We start from the raw sequence: 17,314 nt of genomic DNA, 5'->3' as shown, positions 1-17,314 counted from the left end.
GGGAAGCAGAAGTGGGGGCAGAGCCAGAAGACCTCAAAGCCAACAACCATCCCTTCTTCCACAAGGTTCCACAACCTTGCTAGGCAGCGCTGCCAGTGGGGACCAAATGTTCTGATTGATATGCGAGCTTCTGGGATATTTTTCACATTTAACCCGCAACACCACCCACTGCAAAGTATTTTGTTATTTCAAGCAGGCTGAGACAGCAATATTATCCTTTTATGAAGGAGTTGGTGCTTTTCTGACCCTGCTTGGGTCAGACTCCCCCCCCCCCCCGCCCCAAAACTTACCTTTGTTTCCCCACTTGGACTATGCCCTGCTCTTCAAGACTTAAAGCAGTGCCATATCATTACATGAACAATACAATTACTAGCCAGTCCTCCTCCATGCCAGGCATCTTCCTCATTTATGAACTCGGTGCCACTCAATGGAAAGCTGATCATATACTGGCACATCACAAAGACATGAAATAATTAAGAACAGTCTCATACAATATGGCAACTCGGAAAGTAGCTTTGATTTTTATTTATGCTTCCTTCTCTTCCACGTCACTGCAAAGTTCCAGAAATGGATGCACGTGGCGGATGGACTGAACTTCCTCTCTCTTAAGTCAGGGTACCACTTTCTGTCTCTGTGCCTCACTCCCTTCCTTGTAAAATGGACCAAGTGCATGGAATTCCTCAAAAAGGAGTGATAGTTAAGTGAAAAAGAACAAGAGGATGGGACAGCTAAGTGACAAAAAGGCCATTAGTACGGGCAAGTACCTACCTGGAGGAACTGTTTTTAGGAATACGGAGCATGTGACAGATGCTTGGAGAGCTCGAGTTTCTGCTCTCAGAACTCGCATTACCATGATGCTGCCCAGTAATAACCACCCTAGAAAGCATCCTCCTGAAGAACCAGTAGTCTCTGTGCTCACGGCAAAAAATGAAGGCTCGTGGCGAGCAAGAGAAGTCACCGAAGAGTTTGACAGCCGACTTTCAGAGACACTTGTTCACTCTCTTTTCTCCAGTGGTCTGTGTCTACTTGTATGTCCTCCCACATGCCCAGGCAGTAAGTGGAAATATGCCTCGTTACATGATCCATCATGCATTTACCCAATTAATAACAGGCACGGCCTACGCTGCCAAAAGCGCTTATCATAGGTTGATCTTCACATCTGGATTCAAGGTCCAGAAATACCAAGCCAATGAGGTGGAAGTAGGTGAGATTTGGATGCAGCTCCCTTTGCCTGCCCTGCTCCTGGCATGTGCTTGCATGAACACGCATGTGAGTACATACAACTTCCTTGCCAAGGTGCTTCTTAAATAGACTCAGATTAAGCTCACGCAGTCACTTTACAAAATCATAACTGCTCAAGGATCCTGAGATTGAACTGCGGCTGGTGATTGTCCTGGCTCTTTACGCAAGTGATGAGACCAAACTAATAAAACTCTGTCTGCTCGCATGCCCCCCCACACACACACACTTACACACTTTCTCCTCCATCTGCTCTCTGGGACAGCAAACGGATGCTTGTATTTGTTCCTCTCTGTGCTTTCCTTTCAGACCTGTAGGGCTACACTTTTCTTTCTTCTGACTACAAAAATGAAGAGGTCATCTTTCATACCAGCTCACTGAAAGATATGTGCTGCCTGAGGTTGTCTGAAAGGGGTGGAATGATTTCCCTGTTTTCTTTCCTTCCATCTGTCCTTCCTTCCTTCCTTCCTTTCTTCCTTCCTTCCTTCCTTCCTCCCTCCCACATTCCCAAGGATGGAAGTAGCCTAAGTGACACTCAAAGGAGTCCTCTTACAAAGCTGCATTCTCTGGCCTTTCTATCATATGCTTTCAAGGCATCCCAACCCTCCTGACCCTATCGGTCTCTCAGGGCAGAAGGGTCAGACAACATAATTACAAAAGTCCACTGACCAAAGCATCTAGGCCTTTTATTCAAGGAGACTATTGCTAGAATAAAAAAGAAAAAAAAAAACATCACTGGGAATGTTGCCCAAGGAGAACTGACGCAGTAGGTGTCTGCTTGGACCTCATAAGCCTGTGGAACACCACACACTCAACCACACCTGACTGTCCATGGTGCTCATTAATACATTAACAGATTTGAGACATCCCACTGCAGACATGTGTTTAGCTTTCTTGGATCGGGTGCTGCCTAATCTTTTTGTTTGTTTGATTTTGTTTGCTCCTGAAATTCTTTTTGCCCTCTCACACTCTTAACATTTTCAATTCTTCACATCTTCAGAACACTGATGATGACGAAGGATGCCGACCTTCATTTTACTCATGAGTAAGAAACAGGGAGGCACTAACCTTTTATTTGTGCACAAAAACAGCAATATGAAGCAGTACATAAATACTACAATGAGATCTGGTCTGGGAGGGCCAGATGTCTGGGTGGTAGCCCGCCTTTGTCCACTCTCTGGCTACCTGGCTTGGGTGAGGAATAGATCCTCCCTTTTCTAGATAGTTTCATCCTCACTGCGAGGGGGACCACTCCTGGGGTCTTAAAGGCTGTTCTCAGTTCTCTCTTTCTGGGATGCTTCAGGCTCCAGCTCTTGCTGTGATGTTCTGAGCAGGTCCCTGAGGCTCTTCTATACTCAAATTTCAAAAGCCCATGAGATTGTCCTTGTCTGTGAAGTAGGAACTCCCAGTAAAGGCCCTGCATGCTGTGAAATGATTGCTGAGAGCAAACACAGGAAAGAAGCAGGACCCTGGGATGCTGCCCATCCCTAGAGAAGCCTTCTCTGGGCAGCCCAACCACATCTTGCTTTCTAAGCACCAGGGGCACAATGTTAGACTCAGAGAGGCTGGGGGTAGCATTTGGTTCACTGTTGCCTAAGGTCTATCTATCTCTCACCATCAGTCCCTGGACTACAGCTGGCTACTTTGGTCCAACTCAAGTGGCATGTGCATCTGTAGTAGATTCTGTCTCCATTTCACCTCCCCTCTGTGCAATGAACAATTCTTAGAACCCTCATCCACATAGCTATCTTGTCCTCCTCACTGCCATGCCATTATTCCCATTGGTACACAAGATGTGCCAACCACAGGCGCTTGGTTTTTTCTAAGAAGCATGGTATTGATTCACACTGTCTTAACATCCAAGGACTAAATGACTACTGCTGAACTAAAAGGTCCTGATTAGGAAGAGAACATATATTAAGCTAGTGTGTTAGATATTTATTAAATACATTTTTTTTATTCTGAATACCAAGCTAAAGATTATGTGGTGAAAACCATGCAGACAAACCGAGTTCTCAAATTACATTTGATTGTCCTTTGTAGTGCTAGGGCATCAAACAGTCTACTTGACTTTTCTCACTAATGTCCAGATAATCATCACCACCACCAACACCATCACCATCACCATCATCACCATCATCATCATCATCATCATCATCATCATCATCATCTATTCCTTCGTGTGCAATCCCTATCTGTGGCTACAGCATAGAAGCAACCTCTCACCCAGTTATGTAGAAAGGTACTCACAGTATTCATTATCATATATGATAGCTATTGAGAACTTACTAAGTCTGTCTAGCCATTACCACCAGTTCCATAACTATACTTTGTCCTGCTTTACAGAAATGTAGATTTTCCTGCAAACCCATATCATTCTATGCATCTCCTTAAGCCCAGTGGCATCAGCTGCATATCTTAAAGGCCTTCCCTTTTCACCTTTTTGGGTTTTCCTTCGTGGTCCTAAGCTTTACCATTATTCTTGCTTGAACTATGACACACACTTTCTAGATAATCTTCAGCTTGATGGATCACATACACTGCATCAAATTAACTAAGACAGAAATGGCAGAACATCTCTCTTGCAATGCACTTTTGACCATGACTCAAGGCCCCAATCAAGCTGTGACTCCACTCCTGTGTGTACGTGAGCCTTCCAGGGCAAGGATAGTTGCCAGAGAAGGAGCAGCTGCCTAGACACGCACACCTAAAAGTTCATGGTTTTGACTTAACCCCTAAGTTCTTCTGCTAGCAGTGTTCAGAGGAGCCTTTGAGAACTAGTTAAGACTAGATAAGGTCATGAGAGTAAGAACCTCATGGGGCCTTCAGTGGCTTCCATTAGAGGAAGAACAATTTCAGAGGCACACATATTCTATATCAACACACAAGCTCTCAAACATGTCTCTCCCCAGAAGGATGCTAATGCCATGCTCTTGAACTCCCCAGCCTCCAGAACCATCAGCTAAGTGAATTCCTCTTCTGCCTTTTTCTCTGCAGGCTACCTGGTCCCACATAGTTTATTATACCAACATCAAGTGCATTAAGACATCACCCCAAATCAATGGAACAATTGTGCTTCCCCTTGAGGTCTGTTCCAAACACCCAGACAGTGCAGCTCAGCTCCCATAGACGACTTCCCTGAAGGCCTCCTGAATCTACTGCTCCCTCTTATACCCACCTTCAGTGCTCACCTGACACTTCCAATACTGTAGAACCACAGTCTCCTTGTTGACCCTCAACTTTAGCTCCTTTGGACTGGAGCAAGTCAAAACGGTCTCCGAGCACCCAGAGTGTCCACCACAGAACAGATTAAGAGAACTCTCTCTCTCTTTTAAGAGAAGGCTCTTTCCCATTGCTTTTTTGCTTCCTGTTTCATTGAATAACGCTTTGAAGAGGTGTTAGAGGTGTAGGACAAGCTGTTTTCTGCTTTGTTGCAACTTCGAAATATATTAATATAACGTCTTCCTATCACAGTGAATGTTATTATCTCAGATGAAGAGACTAGAGGTTTGAGTGGTCACTTGACTTGACCAAAGTCACAAGCGATAATGGACAGTGATGGCGATGAGGTCTGAAATCTTGGCCACATATCTCTCAGCACAGTAGCTTTTATACCTGCCTCCTTAACTCAGGACATTCTACTAAAATATAAGAACCAATATAAATATGTGTAATTATACTAATAAATACATATATGTGTACATATATATACACACAAATACATAATAAGAAGATGAATATGACTATCATTGAGGGGTGGGGCTCTGAGAGGTTTACAAGGGAAAGAGGTTCCCCCTCCCCCGAAGAAGGGGGTGGTCAGGGCTTTGTGGAGGCCCCACAACAGACAGCTGGTGTTTGGGTGGTAGTAAATCACCCTGAAATGAGCCTCTTCCTTGGGCTCAGTGAGGCCTCCACAACAAAAGGAGGCCCAGCTTGCAGCCGGACAGCTTGCCCGCCAGCCCCAGACGAGCATAACAGCTTCATTCAGGAGCTCCACGTCCACACAAAGGACCCGAAATCAATCCGACATCCCGCCACCCTGGACAATGCCTCGAATCTTCTCAGAATCGAAGCCTCAAACAAGGGGACAGCATTCAAGGGAGATCAAACCGCCAGCCTGCCACTGAAAGCAAGCAGGGAAGAAGACATATTTTAAAAGGGGGAGGGTTGCCTATGGTGGTCGCGCTCTGTTTATGTAGCTAGAGCTACAGTCAGGTAGAGGTTGCCTTTGGCTGGCTTTGAGCTGTCTTCTTCTAAGTGATAGTATGGAGAAATGTGTGGTACACTCATAGCAAGGGCCAGTGTGTCAATTGGTCTTGTGGGGGCCTTTGCCACCATGCCCACTGTGACTCACCACCACTGGCATTTTCCACTGGGTCCTGGGTGAGTACAGTAGGGAACTCACACATGTAAATGCCCCAGCCTGAGGCTAGGGTTTATAGCTTGACAGTGGCCGCTCCTGCTTCTGGTCAGGGAGGCCCTGTTCCCAGGCAGGGCCCCTGGGGTACTCATCTGCCCCATTTTGCTGCCTAATCCGGTTATCAGCTGCAGAACGGGCTGCCTGGTGGAGGGGTGGGGGGTTGGGGGTGGGCGGGCATCACAGCTACAGCAGATGAGCCCTGATTGTTTTCTTTTTCCTCGGGTCATTGTTAAGGCTTCTGGTCTCTTTGGGTCCCTTGAGACCTTGGCATCTGAGACCCAGTGCAGCACTGGGGGGGGGGGGAGAATTGGGGGGTCACAGCCTGCCCTGGATGTCAGGGATCCACCTGCTCCCTGAAAGTGCAGGTTTTCCAAAGCTATTAGGTGGTAGCAGAATATATTTGATTGATCCGTGAGAGTGACCAAGACACCTGCCAGTAGATGTGCCTGAAGTCCTTCCAGAAATTCTAGCAAACACAGCTTAAAAATCACATTCTTGGCAGCCACTGTGAGGGTTAATACATTTTGGTAGAAAACAAAGAACCTTTGACAGAGGGCCATTTATTGAAATCTTCCCTCTCTGGCTGATAACCTGAAAGACGTTTCAAGACAGCAGAGAGGAGGCTGGACTAGGTGGGGCACAGCAAGACACTGCCCAGGGGAAAGGCAGATCAAGCTGGGCGGCACAGGGAACCCAAATAGAAAAACAGGCGGAAAAAGAGGGTCAGTCCTCCGGGCTGCCTACTACCCCTTGTTTTAAAGTCTGACATCTCTATTTTTTTTTCCCCTCTCCCTAAATTACTGGCTGAACTTCCTGGCACTGAACTGCAACCAGCCAGCCATTCCCCGCATCATTTCAAAATTCTGCTCACCCCCTCAAAGACTGTTCTGCCATAGGGGACTTCAGGGCTACCTAGAGAGTGGGTGCACCCTGGGAACTTAACTGGGGAAAAAGAATGGACCTTTAATTTTTTAAAAAGATCACATCATGTTTTCTGCTTGCTTCTTTTCAGCTGCTTCTTCTACTGGCTGCTAAAGGGGAACCGGATCAGTTTCTCCCTTGAAGGGGTCAGTTGTTGTTTTTCTTTCTTTCCCCTTCCCCATTCCATTTTCTGCTTTTGTGGCTTTACCTCCTCCAATCTACTTCCCAACAGGGGCTGAAATTAAACAAGCTCCCCATATGCCATGCCTCACTTGTTGTCTGTTCCCCTCACCACCATCTGGCCTATTTGCTCAGCCAGAGAGAGGGGAGATTGAGAGAGAGAGAGAGAGAGAGAGAGAGAGAAAGAGAGAGAGAGAGAGGGAGAGAGAGAGAGAGAGGGAGGAGACACACAAGGCAAAGAAAGGGGGGAGAAGAGAGGATGGGAAAAAATAAAGGAAGGAAGGAAACCAGGGAAGGAGGGGAGGTAAGGGAGGAGGAGGAGGGGGTGGGGCAAGCATGAAAGAGGGAGAAGCAGACACAATGAGGAGGCTGGGTGGCAAAGCAGCCTCTCCCATCTGCTCCTTGGCCAGAGTCCCGGATGGAGCAGTGATGGAGAGCAACAGAACCAATGATAATTAGCCCAAACACAGACCTGTTTATTTAACCTGCTCAGATAGATCACTCTGAGACAGTGCTCCTGCGGAAGGCCCTGGGACACACTTTAGGAGACACCCTGGAGGCTGCTGAGGATACACAGGCAAGCAGGCCCTCCCCACAGACAGCCCTGGTGAGCAGGGAAAAGAGACCGAAAAGATGGAAGACTCTGTCAGCAACTCCTACTCAGGTCTTCTGGGAAGGGATCTTTTCTTTTTTCTTTATCTTTGTGCCCTCTCCTGTATCCATTATCCTATTGCATGGGGATAGCTGCTCCTGCATGCTCAAAAGACACAGAGCAAAGCTGGCCAATGAGCTACATTCGTCTTCTGCATCTTCTCGTCTCAGAATCCTGTCTGCCACCTCAGAACACAACGAGTGAGTGAGGCAATGAGAACCTGACCATCTAGAAGCCATAGAGGGTCATACGAAATGACCCAGAGGACTTGGTGCTGAGATCGGCAGCAGCAGGCAATGGCCAAAGCTAATGGTCTGGGGGGCGGGGGGGAGGAGGCATCACATGACATGTGAGTCAGCAACACCAGGTTCGAGGCTTAGACCATCTATTTCTGCTGTCTGGTCCTGCTCACAAAACTTCGGTTTACCTGCTTAGCAGGAATAACAAGGTTGGCTTCCCTAACATGGTTCCATCTTTACAAATTAAAAATGGACCAGGTCTCCATAGTCTTTCAAGGCTTGACCAAGACAGAGAAGAGGCTGCAAAAATGTAAGCAAGAACAAGGACTCTAGGTTTCAAGTGGGCAATTTACAAGCAACCCAGAGCGGAGGGGTCCAAGCGAGATCTGTGTGTGTTGCACGCCCCTGAAGCGCCAGAGGCCCTGAGAATGCTGGACATGAGCATACTCAGGCCTGGGTGGCGGCAGACAAGTTGGGAGCCATGAGTCTGTAAGTGGCTCTTGGCAGGGTACTGAGGCCTAACAGAGGATCCCATTGGCTGGACTGAAAACAGGAAGTATCAGGAGTGGATGAGGAGTCTGGAGACACTGGGTTCCAAGTGACTTCAGGCTCCTCAGGGGAAGAAACACAGAGAAAAGCTAAGCCTGTTCTCAGGCACCACAGCTGAGCTCCCGTGCTCTCCCACCCCACACCTCCCACCCAGCCCTGTAATTTGGCAAACCCTTTCTGCTGGCTGCTCTTATACCCAATATGTCGGGTTTCCTTAGCAACTAAGATAATTATCTCCTTGGAGCAGTTAAAACAATGACCGTCATAAATAATAACAATAAGGAAGATGATGATAAAACACAGATCTGAGGCTCCCTGGGTCATAGGTTGGCATGGCATTGAAAAGGAAAGGGGGTCTTGATGGGGTAGGCAACAAAAGATGGTCCCGAATGGGACCTCTTCTTATTTATCCAGAGGAAAAGACTGGAGCTACTTTCCCATTCCTCACAGCCTTGCCCACAAGCCCAGGCAGTTGGAAAGACAATCCCTGTCTGCAGTTTGATCACCTTTCTGATTTTCCCACTCCACCAGACCCAACACATTCAGAGCACACTGAAAACTAATTTTGTATTGCCCTTTTCTTCAAGATCATGAGATTCTTAGAGACAGGCCCTGGGTCTTTCATATTCATCTTCTTAACACTCCAGGACTGGCACAGAATATATTTTTTAAAATACTTACCAAGCAAATACTGATATTTTATTAACTTTATGTTATTTAAGTAGAAATAAAGCATTTGTTTATTATAAGAGTTTCTCTGGATTTGGCTTTTCTAACCCACCTACGCCAGATCTTAGCACCTCACATTAGCCCGTATTCCAAAGTACAGTAGGGCTTCACATACAGAGAAATATACACAAATTGACATTTAATCAAAAGTAGGCTTCTTTTCCCCTAAAATGCCTTCCCATGAAATCCTGTAAATGTAGAACATTACTTGAGACAAGACACTAAATAAAACACAACTGCAAATGAAAATTAAACTGATAATATATTGTACAATTTATATTTGCCGTACTATGAATGACTCCTGACTCAAAGCAAAATACAACCAACCTATCCTTCTCCAGTGCCTATAAGAGATGTGTTAGACAGCATTGGTCAGAGAATTCAATGGGCTCCTCCCTAACCTATCAGGGAAAGATTTCCTGAGCCCTCTTCTCTGCTATCATCTAAGTAAGTAAAACCTGGGTGTCACTGATACACTTGAAGCACATGGACATTGTCTATTATCTTGACAATAATTACTGAGGTGAGTTGGGCAGGAACCCCTGTCCCCACTCCACACACCATGAGATCTATGTGTTAAGCAAAGAAGCGCCTAGCACTGGCCTCTGTCTCCGTTTCGTGTACAGTGTAAGGGAGCCACTGCATATAATGGTGAGAGGGACTTTGCCAAGCTGTCAGAACATGAAGCATGTACAGAGTGTCACTTCAAAGTGCCAAACAGAAGGATGCTCCTCTAGCACTAACTCTGTGGATGGCTACTGGCCACCATTCTCATGCAATAACCAAAACTGTATCACCTCTAGACTCAAGGTCAGCCAGACTTACTAATGTTTAACCTTAGCAAGCTTCTGAGACATTTCTCTTCTAGGGAATGGTGTGGCAAGGTCCATTTAATTGTGACAATGCTCAATAAACAAGAGAGCTTCATTATTTAACACCACAGGACAACTCTAGACAGGTTTGCTGCTCTTTACTCAAAATGCACTTTTCTCATTTTTCATTCCTATGACCAGCACGGAAAACTTCACAGCATCTGGGTGTGGTGGCACGCGCTTTTAATCCCAGCACTCGAGAGGCAGAGGCATGCAGATCTCAGAGTACAAGACCATCCTGGTCTATAGACTGAGTTCTGTGACAGCCAGGCCTACACAGAGAAACTCTGTCTTGAAAAACAAACCATCACTGTACCCCTACCCCAAATACAGACCTGCAGCTCCTAAGAGTCAAGACTTTGTCATATAACCAGAATCAATCCTGCTCCGATTCAGACACTTGCGACACATGCTCTGCTCTTACTGTACAGTACTCCCATGGAAAGTTTTTGTGACTTGAATAAATAGGCTGCCAACCTCTTCTGAACCCTTTACCTATTTGGAAACACATTATACATAGATGATCCTTTTCAGTGTACTCAACTGTGAAGGTCCTGAATCCAAATTCAGATGTTTTTGACAATGAAAAACTAATTTTCCAAGACATTTGAGGAATGAAAATATTAAGTTATGCTGTTATAAACGTACAAAAGTCTTCTTAAATAATTACAATTCATAAAAATGGTGGTGAAATATATTAAACATAGAACAATCGTTTTAAACGTAAGGGGTTGTGTTTGCAGGAGCAGTTGTGGACCAAGGCAAGATTGCTTCCCAATGTTTTGTTAATCCAAGTTCTTAGTACTTTTAAAATAACTTGTTGTGGTCAGTAAAAAAAAAAAAACCTGCCTAAAGATGTTCCATACCATACCACAATGCTAAGAATCTGAACTTGTTGAATTCTATGATAAAAAGCAATAAAAGATGAAGATGGGATTAAAGCTGCTCATCAGATGATTGTAAATTATGGAAATGTTGTCTTATATCTACCAGCTAGGCCTAATGTGTTCACAACTCAGTGACTCTCTACTTCAAGGCAGAAGACTGAAACGATGCGCCAAGAAATGTCAAGAAGTCCTCAGCAAGGATGCCTTGACAGATAAGTAATACCCATTTATATCCACAGGATTAAGCCCATCTTGACAACTGGTCTTTTCCACTCCTGGAGGCTAACACATTGCTGAGAGCTGGAAAGTTTGAGCCGTCATCTAGAGAAAACTAAGTGATGGGACACAGGCCTTCTCTGAAGATCTGACCCAAACCAAATCAGCTACAGCCTCTTCCCTAAGGGAAATTTAGAATGCTTGAGAGGGGATTATTGGGTCAAAAAGCTAGCATGATGTCTGAATTGGAACTGGGATCATATTGTATGTAATCAGAGGCTTTCACACGTGAATCTTCAAGAGCCTTTACCACAGAACTTAGCAATGTTTTCTATATCCTGTACACCTACCTAGACCAAATACTTTCTCTGACTAAGCAAACACTGGAAAAATGTACTATTGAGTTTGAGCTTTCAAAATCCATTGTGTTTTATGATTAATAAACATCTCTATGTAAATGTCTTTATTAACTTACAATCATCTCTTTTTACCCATTGGATGACAAAACTCCTTAGAAGTAGGAATAGAATATAAAGCATTTTTAAAGTATCTAGAAGCTAATCATTTAGATTCAGCTATTTTACGAGGGATTTTCTATGTGCTAAAAGCCAGTGGAAAACAAAAGGTTATTCACTGTATCATACGAAGAGAATCTCTAATCAAAACAAGGGAAAGTAACATAGAAAGTAAGCTGACAAACAAAACTTGAATAGTGGGCAAGAAAAAAAAAAGAAATGTTTTGCCAGAAATCCTGACACTGCCGATAGCTGATGTGGCGTTGAAGGCTAAGGGAGATGTGAGCTGGGGCAACTGGGAACAAAACTGGTTTTCCATTATAAGGTGAGTACTGGCTAGACAGGAAAATGGAGGAGGGTATTTAAGGTCAGAGTGATGTAAACACAAGTATGGAAGTGGGCATGGAAATGTGGTCAGGGAATGAACAGAGCATTCAGCAAGTGGTGAGAGATAAGTCTTCAAATAGCAGTTTGTCTGGAATTAGAAGCATCCTTGACTGCCAAGCAAATTTATTTTCAGTCTTTTTATGTCTTCCAAGAGCAACAGCATTTACAAGTTGATCCGTATACAGTCTCGAAGTATACTGAAGATCTCACACAGCAGACAATTATGATATATATGCAGCATTGAGAAGGGCCAGGGAAGAAACTAGGGCTAACCCAGAGTGTGTGTTTAAGTACCAACTCACAAATGGCAAATCCAGATGCACTTAAGAGCAAGGAAGAGCCATCAAGCAATCAGTATCACAACTTACCTCAAGACCCCAATCAGAGTTCACATGTTACTAGACTGTGTGTGTTTGATTTTGTTCTGGTAGGGCCTTGCAGAAATGTCAGTGTAGCAGTCCCAAAGCCCTGTGGGCCAAGCCTCAGGGGGCTTTCTGTTGCGCAGATCTTGATCTTGTCACCATTGGTTTCCAGCAGTGATTTGTAGGGCTGCCCTCTCCCTTTCCTGCCCCCTAGAATGCCCTATGGAGGATCTGAATTGTGGTGGGAGTGAGGGTACTCTCGCCCAGCCTACCCTGAGATTGATGGCATTAGGGCCGCCCTGTGACACATCTGTAGATTTACTGACCAGTTGATTTCCTCCTCTGTGTTTGGAGTTGGCAGTGAAATCAGATGAGATGAAAGTAGAGAATGCTTCTCCCCAGTGGATGGGGATATAGACTCCTCTCACCATACCTTCCAAAAGCCAATTCATCTTTAAAATTTCCCCTGGAGTACCATGCAATAATCCAGGGGCCATATAGTCCCATGGATGATGGGAAGGTGGGGGGGTGTTTTCCACAGAAAGGGAAATTGAGGTTTTGTGGTAAAGGGGAAGGATGCAGAACCAGCCACAAAAAGATAGTTTATTCATAGTCTGACCCCTTCGCCTTACCCACAGTGATACCGGAGGAAGACGCCTGTCTTCTCCTGAGTCATGAGGACTTGTACAGGACAAATGGCTCCACAAAAGAAAGCACCAACCAGCCTCCTACGTGCCACGAGCGTTTGAGGACAGCAATGAGATTCAAAGATTGAGAGATACAATAACTTGACTGTAATGTGGAAAGACAGGTTAAAAGACAGAGCTGTCCCAGACTAATAGAACGGACAAGTTTTCTCTCAGAGACCAGAAGAATGGCTATCACATTTGGGGCTTGTTATTTGAGCCATCATAGCTGACTTTTCCACTGACATGCCCAACTTCTAAGTTAATTATTTACTGACCAGATATTCAGCTTGGTCATGTCAGATGGAAATAGCAGAGGGTGTTGAGTAGCTCAAATGGGCTGGTATCCAAGTAGTCAGTAGGGATACCATTTAAACCACAGCGCTTCGACACAGGGAAAGCATGCAGCAGTCTCTAAGTTCCCTACCTTCCCTTCTCGAAGCCTACAGGTAAAAAAAAAAAAAAAGTTTATCCCAGAACTTACTATTGAATTTCCTTTCTAGATTAACATTTTTCTTGAGCCCACATAAGACTTCCTGGGGGCAAAATTATTCCAATTTTTAAGAGATTGGAAATTACAGGTAAAAGGTGGCTAACTGCTGGTAGGACCAGGGTGGGAGGGACTTGGCCATCATTGTAGGCTCTCTTTGCCTGCAGGAGAGGTGTTGAGTTACACTGTGAGCGATTGCAAGCACCAGAGAAGGCCCTCATGGGTGCCAACCTGCATGGCAAGGTCAGTGCCCCCTTCTGATACTGCCTCTTCCAAGAGAGCGAGAGCGAAGAAGCCAAATTGTCCCTTGACATTGGGTTCCTGAAAAAACCTGAGAAGTTCTTCTTTACTGCTCTAAGAGACCACACAGCACATCAGTTTAAGGTGAATTATTTCAGGGAATTAAAAAGACCCAAGAAAGGCAGCAATATATGCAACAATAACTAATTAGGACATGCTTACATAGCACTTATCCTCAGCAATGAGAGTCTAAGGAAATGCAGCACACGGTATGGTTGTCGCTGGCTGTGCACAGGTGAGACACGATGTTCAGTGCATCATGACAACTGTCCTTAGATATTTAGCCATGGGTACACAAGTCTTCCACTTCTCTTTCACTGAATGCCCAATCAGCACACAGGTTCCTAGAATTTGCAGTTTGTGACCAAGCAGGCAAGAGGCTGTAGGAGCTTTCCACAGCAGCCTCTGCAGCCAAGCAATACCCTGATTAAGAATCTAAGATCTCTTAGACCTTTTCGTGTTAATGGAAAGTTTGAGACTATTAACTTAGTGAGATAGCGCTCTCTAATCAATACAAGACTCACAATAAATATTAGGGAGTGGTGACCAAGAGTCTGAGGGAGCTTTTATTCTTAACTCTTTGTGTGAAGTCACATTGGTCATCAAGTAGAACTAGACAGGACAAACACAAAAGCTAAGAAAACTCATCACACTCACACACACGCACGTGCTTGCACACCCATACTTGTAATATAGACAAGATGTAAAAATAGGAACAAGGAATAAGAAAACAGGAAACAGGTTCATACAGATTTCATAAAAGTTCTGACTTTTATTAGGGAAAATAATAAAAAACACAAGGATGTTTCTTAAGGAGAGTGATTTCTGAACAGTTATAGAATACTGCATGCCATATGGTCTTCACCTGGACCAATGGATAAATGAGGAAATGAAAGTTGGAGCGAATGTATTGTTCAGTTGGTAGAGATAGGAAGTGGCCTGAAGTATCTCTGGATGCAATCATCCAATGGTCTCAAATTTACAGAGAACATGAAAATGTAGTGTGTGTATGTGTGTGTGTGTGTGTGTTGCGCATGCACGTGCATGTAAGTGTATGTATATAGATAAATAACAGCTGTTCTCCATCTTCTAAACTCAGTCTAATTCCATCCACCCCAGAGTCTTGGTCCAATAGGGTAAAGTATAGAACCACCATGGTCAGGATTTTCATTCATAGGTCAAAGACAGCCCAAGACTGGAGAGATGGAGCAGAAGCCTAAGGTAGTTCTCCTGGCTCCTACTTCAAGTCCCTTATGACTATTGGATAACCTCTTCCTCACATGGATTAGTAGTCTTATAAACTGCTCTGTGGACCCTATCTTCTGTGAGGTGCACAATTATGCATGTGGAAGGTAGAAAAAACAAGGCTTCTCTGGGGCCTGTGAATCAGAGACAACCTTAGCTAAGCAACAAAACTGTGACAAAAGTCATGTGTGGACATTGTTTGTAAACCACTATTTGGGTCCCACTGCTTCTCTCTGCATGGGAACCAGGTAAGTAGTACAAGTGCCCTGACACTGGCATGATATGAGGAAACTCAAATTGACCATAAAGAGGCCCTATATGGAAAGGCAGAGAGATGCCTGGGAAGCCCTGCTGCTGTAGCCACCACAGCCCAGGTACATGAGACAATCGGCATATACAGCCCACAAGCAGGGAGGGCTGAAGGCTGAGTCATGCCCACCCCGTGCCAATTACCCAAACTGAATTCATAATTATCCAGGGACAAAGGCAAGCTTTCTCCATGGGCTGATGCACAACATTGAGAGCATATGCCAATGGCTGCTCATTAAGTTTGGGTATGGTCTGTCACACAATAGGCAGTAACAGAACAACTTGTCTCCTCTGTAAAGGAATCCCAGCCTGACCTTCTCATCTAAAGTTCCTACCCACATTTGCACCTGCTTCCCGCCTCTCTCCCACAGCTCTCCCTGTGCCCGTACCATCTTTCTTAGAGCAGTAGGATGATGACAGAAAGAGAGCCTGCTAAAGAGCCTAAAAGAGTGCAGGCACGACAGGCATTAGGTATCAAGTCACTTCTCCTTGGTAGGCAAATATAGTACATGAGAGCTCTTGGACAGGACGAACAAACCACACAGCTAAGGAAAACATGGCAACTTCTTGGAAAAGGAGATTAGAGACGGCATGCAGTTTAGAAGAGAGCTGATCTCTTTGTTCTCTTACGACCTCATTTTGCATACCTGTACAGCTCACACCTTATTTCTCCGGGTCTTCATTTCTCCATCATTGAGTACAGATTGAATATCAATTCATCTTCAAGGATTCCACATAACTGATTTTTTTTCTATTATAACCAGTTCATAGTTGAGCTCAGTGTATGTCTTATGTCTACAGCTAGAATTAAAACTCTTTAAAAACAATGTTAATACCACTGTACCTAATTTTTCTCCATACCTCATAGAATTAGGCACAGACATAAAAACAATAAAGCAAGTACGACTCAAAATGTGTCTAAAGAAAACTGATGCAACGCGTACATCAAGAGCAGGTTCTGTCTAGGCCTCTTATTCAAGTTTCTGCCATGAACCATGGTGTGTTATCAAGACGGTAACTCACTGATGCAAAGTTACACGTCACAGGAAGATGCATGGAAGAGCCGTCCATGCTGCAATTTCTGAATCTCTTTCTTCGCAGGACTCAGCGGTCCAAATTTTACTGCAAACACTCTCTCAGCATCCATCATGATCTCTCACTATGGGAGGTTGTGTGGCAGAACTAGGGACCTGTGGGAGGGCACCATTATAACCATAGTTCCTCTCCAGCATGGAGGGGCCTCTTAGCGGTCTCTAAGAGCCCCATGCCTCCTTTCACCTAGGTCTACAGGTAGATATGGAATTAAGAGTTCACCCTGGGACTGCCTGGCAGAGCTGCTCCTGCACATCCTTGGTATCACTCATTCAAACAGGCTGCTCACATCCTTTCTCCTCCAGTCTGCTCTTCCACCACTCTCCCTTCACATATGCCACTTCTTTTGTTCATCCTTCTGAGTTTTGTTGATCCATCCTGACCTTCCAAACTTGGATCAGAGAGGTGGCTTTCTCCCATCACATGGGATTCCTCTACTTGGGTCTGATTTCAAGGCTGAGCTGACACTCTGTCTTCTGTCCACCCTGCAATAATAACCATGTTGTCTGTCTGTCTGTCTGAGTCTTCGAAGCCAACAATGTAGCTTTCTTGATTTTATACCTTCAAGGTGGAATGCAATGCTACATTAAAACCCACACCAATCAGACATTCACTGAACAAATAAAGGGTCACTCCCAGGCATGACTACATGTGTGCAGGCATGACTACATGTGTGCAGGCATGACTACAGGTGTGCAGGCATGACTACAGGTGTGCAGGCATGACTACAGGTGTGCAGGCACACCTGAACTTACACTTAACGCAAGGCAAGGCCATCCTCCCAAGCTGCACAGCTTCAATGATCGTTACTATGTTCCAAATAAACTGAAGACAAAGAAATGTGGTTATATTAAGGGAGATTATCAGTTCTGATGATTATCAGACTCTCATAGTGAATAACTGCTTAATATCCAGGGCTCTCTTTCTGCCAACCTCCCAATTGCTCTGCTCTCTGGATTGGATCTAAGAGTACAACCCAGGAATTCCAATGAAGTAGCCAGACGATGAAAAAGTGATCACAATC

General features: G+C 44.8%; 1 protein-coding gene across 1 annotated transcript in view; it reads right to left on the bottom strand.

Annotated features, from left to right (window-relative positions):
- The window catches only part of SETBP1 (SET binding protein 1), a 363,443-nt gene that overhangs the window by 296,805 nt on the left and 49,324 nt on the right, over positions 1-17,314 (bottom strand). The window lies entirely within an intron of this gene.

Source organism: Acomys minous (assembly GCF_964271855.1).
Source record: "Acomys minous genome assembly, chromosome: 4".
Lineage (NCBI taxonomy): Eukaryota > Metazoa > Chordata > Mammalia > Rodentia > Muridae > Acomys > Acomys minous.
The sequence above is the reverse complement of the archived record's forward strand: the minus strand, read 5'-3'. Positions and strand labels throughout refer to the sequence as shown.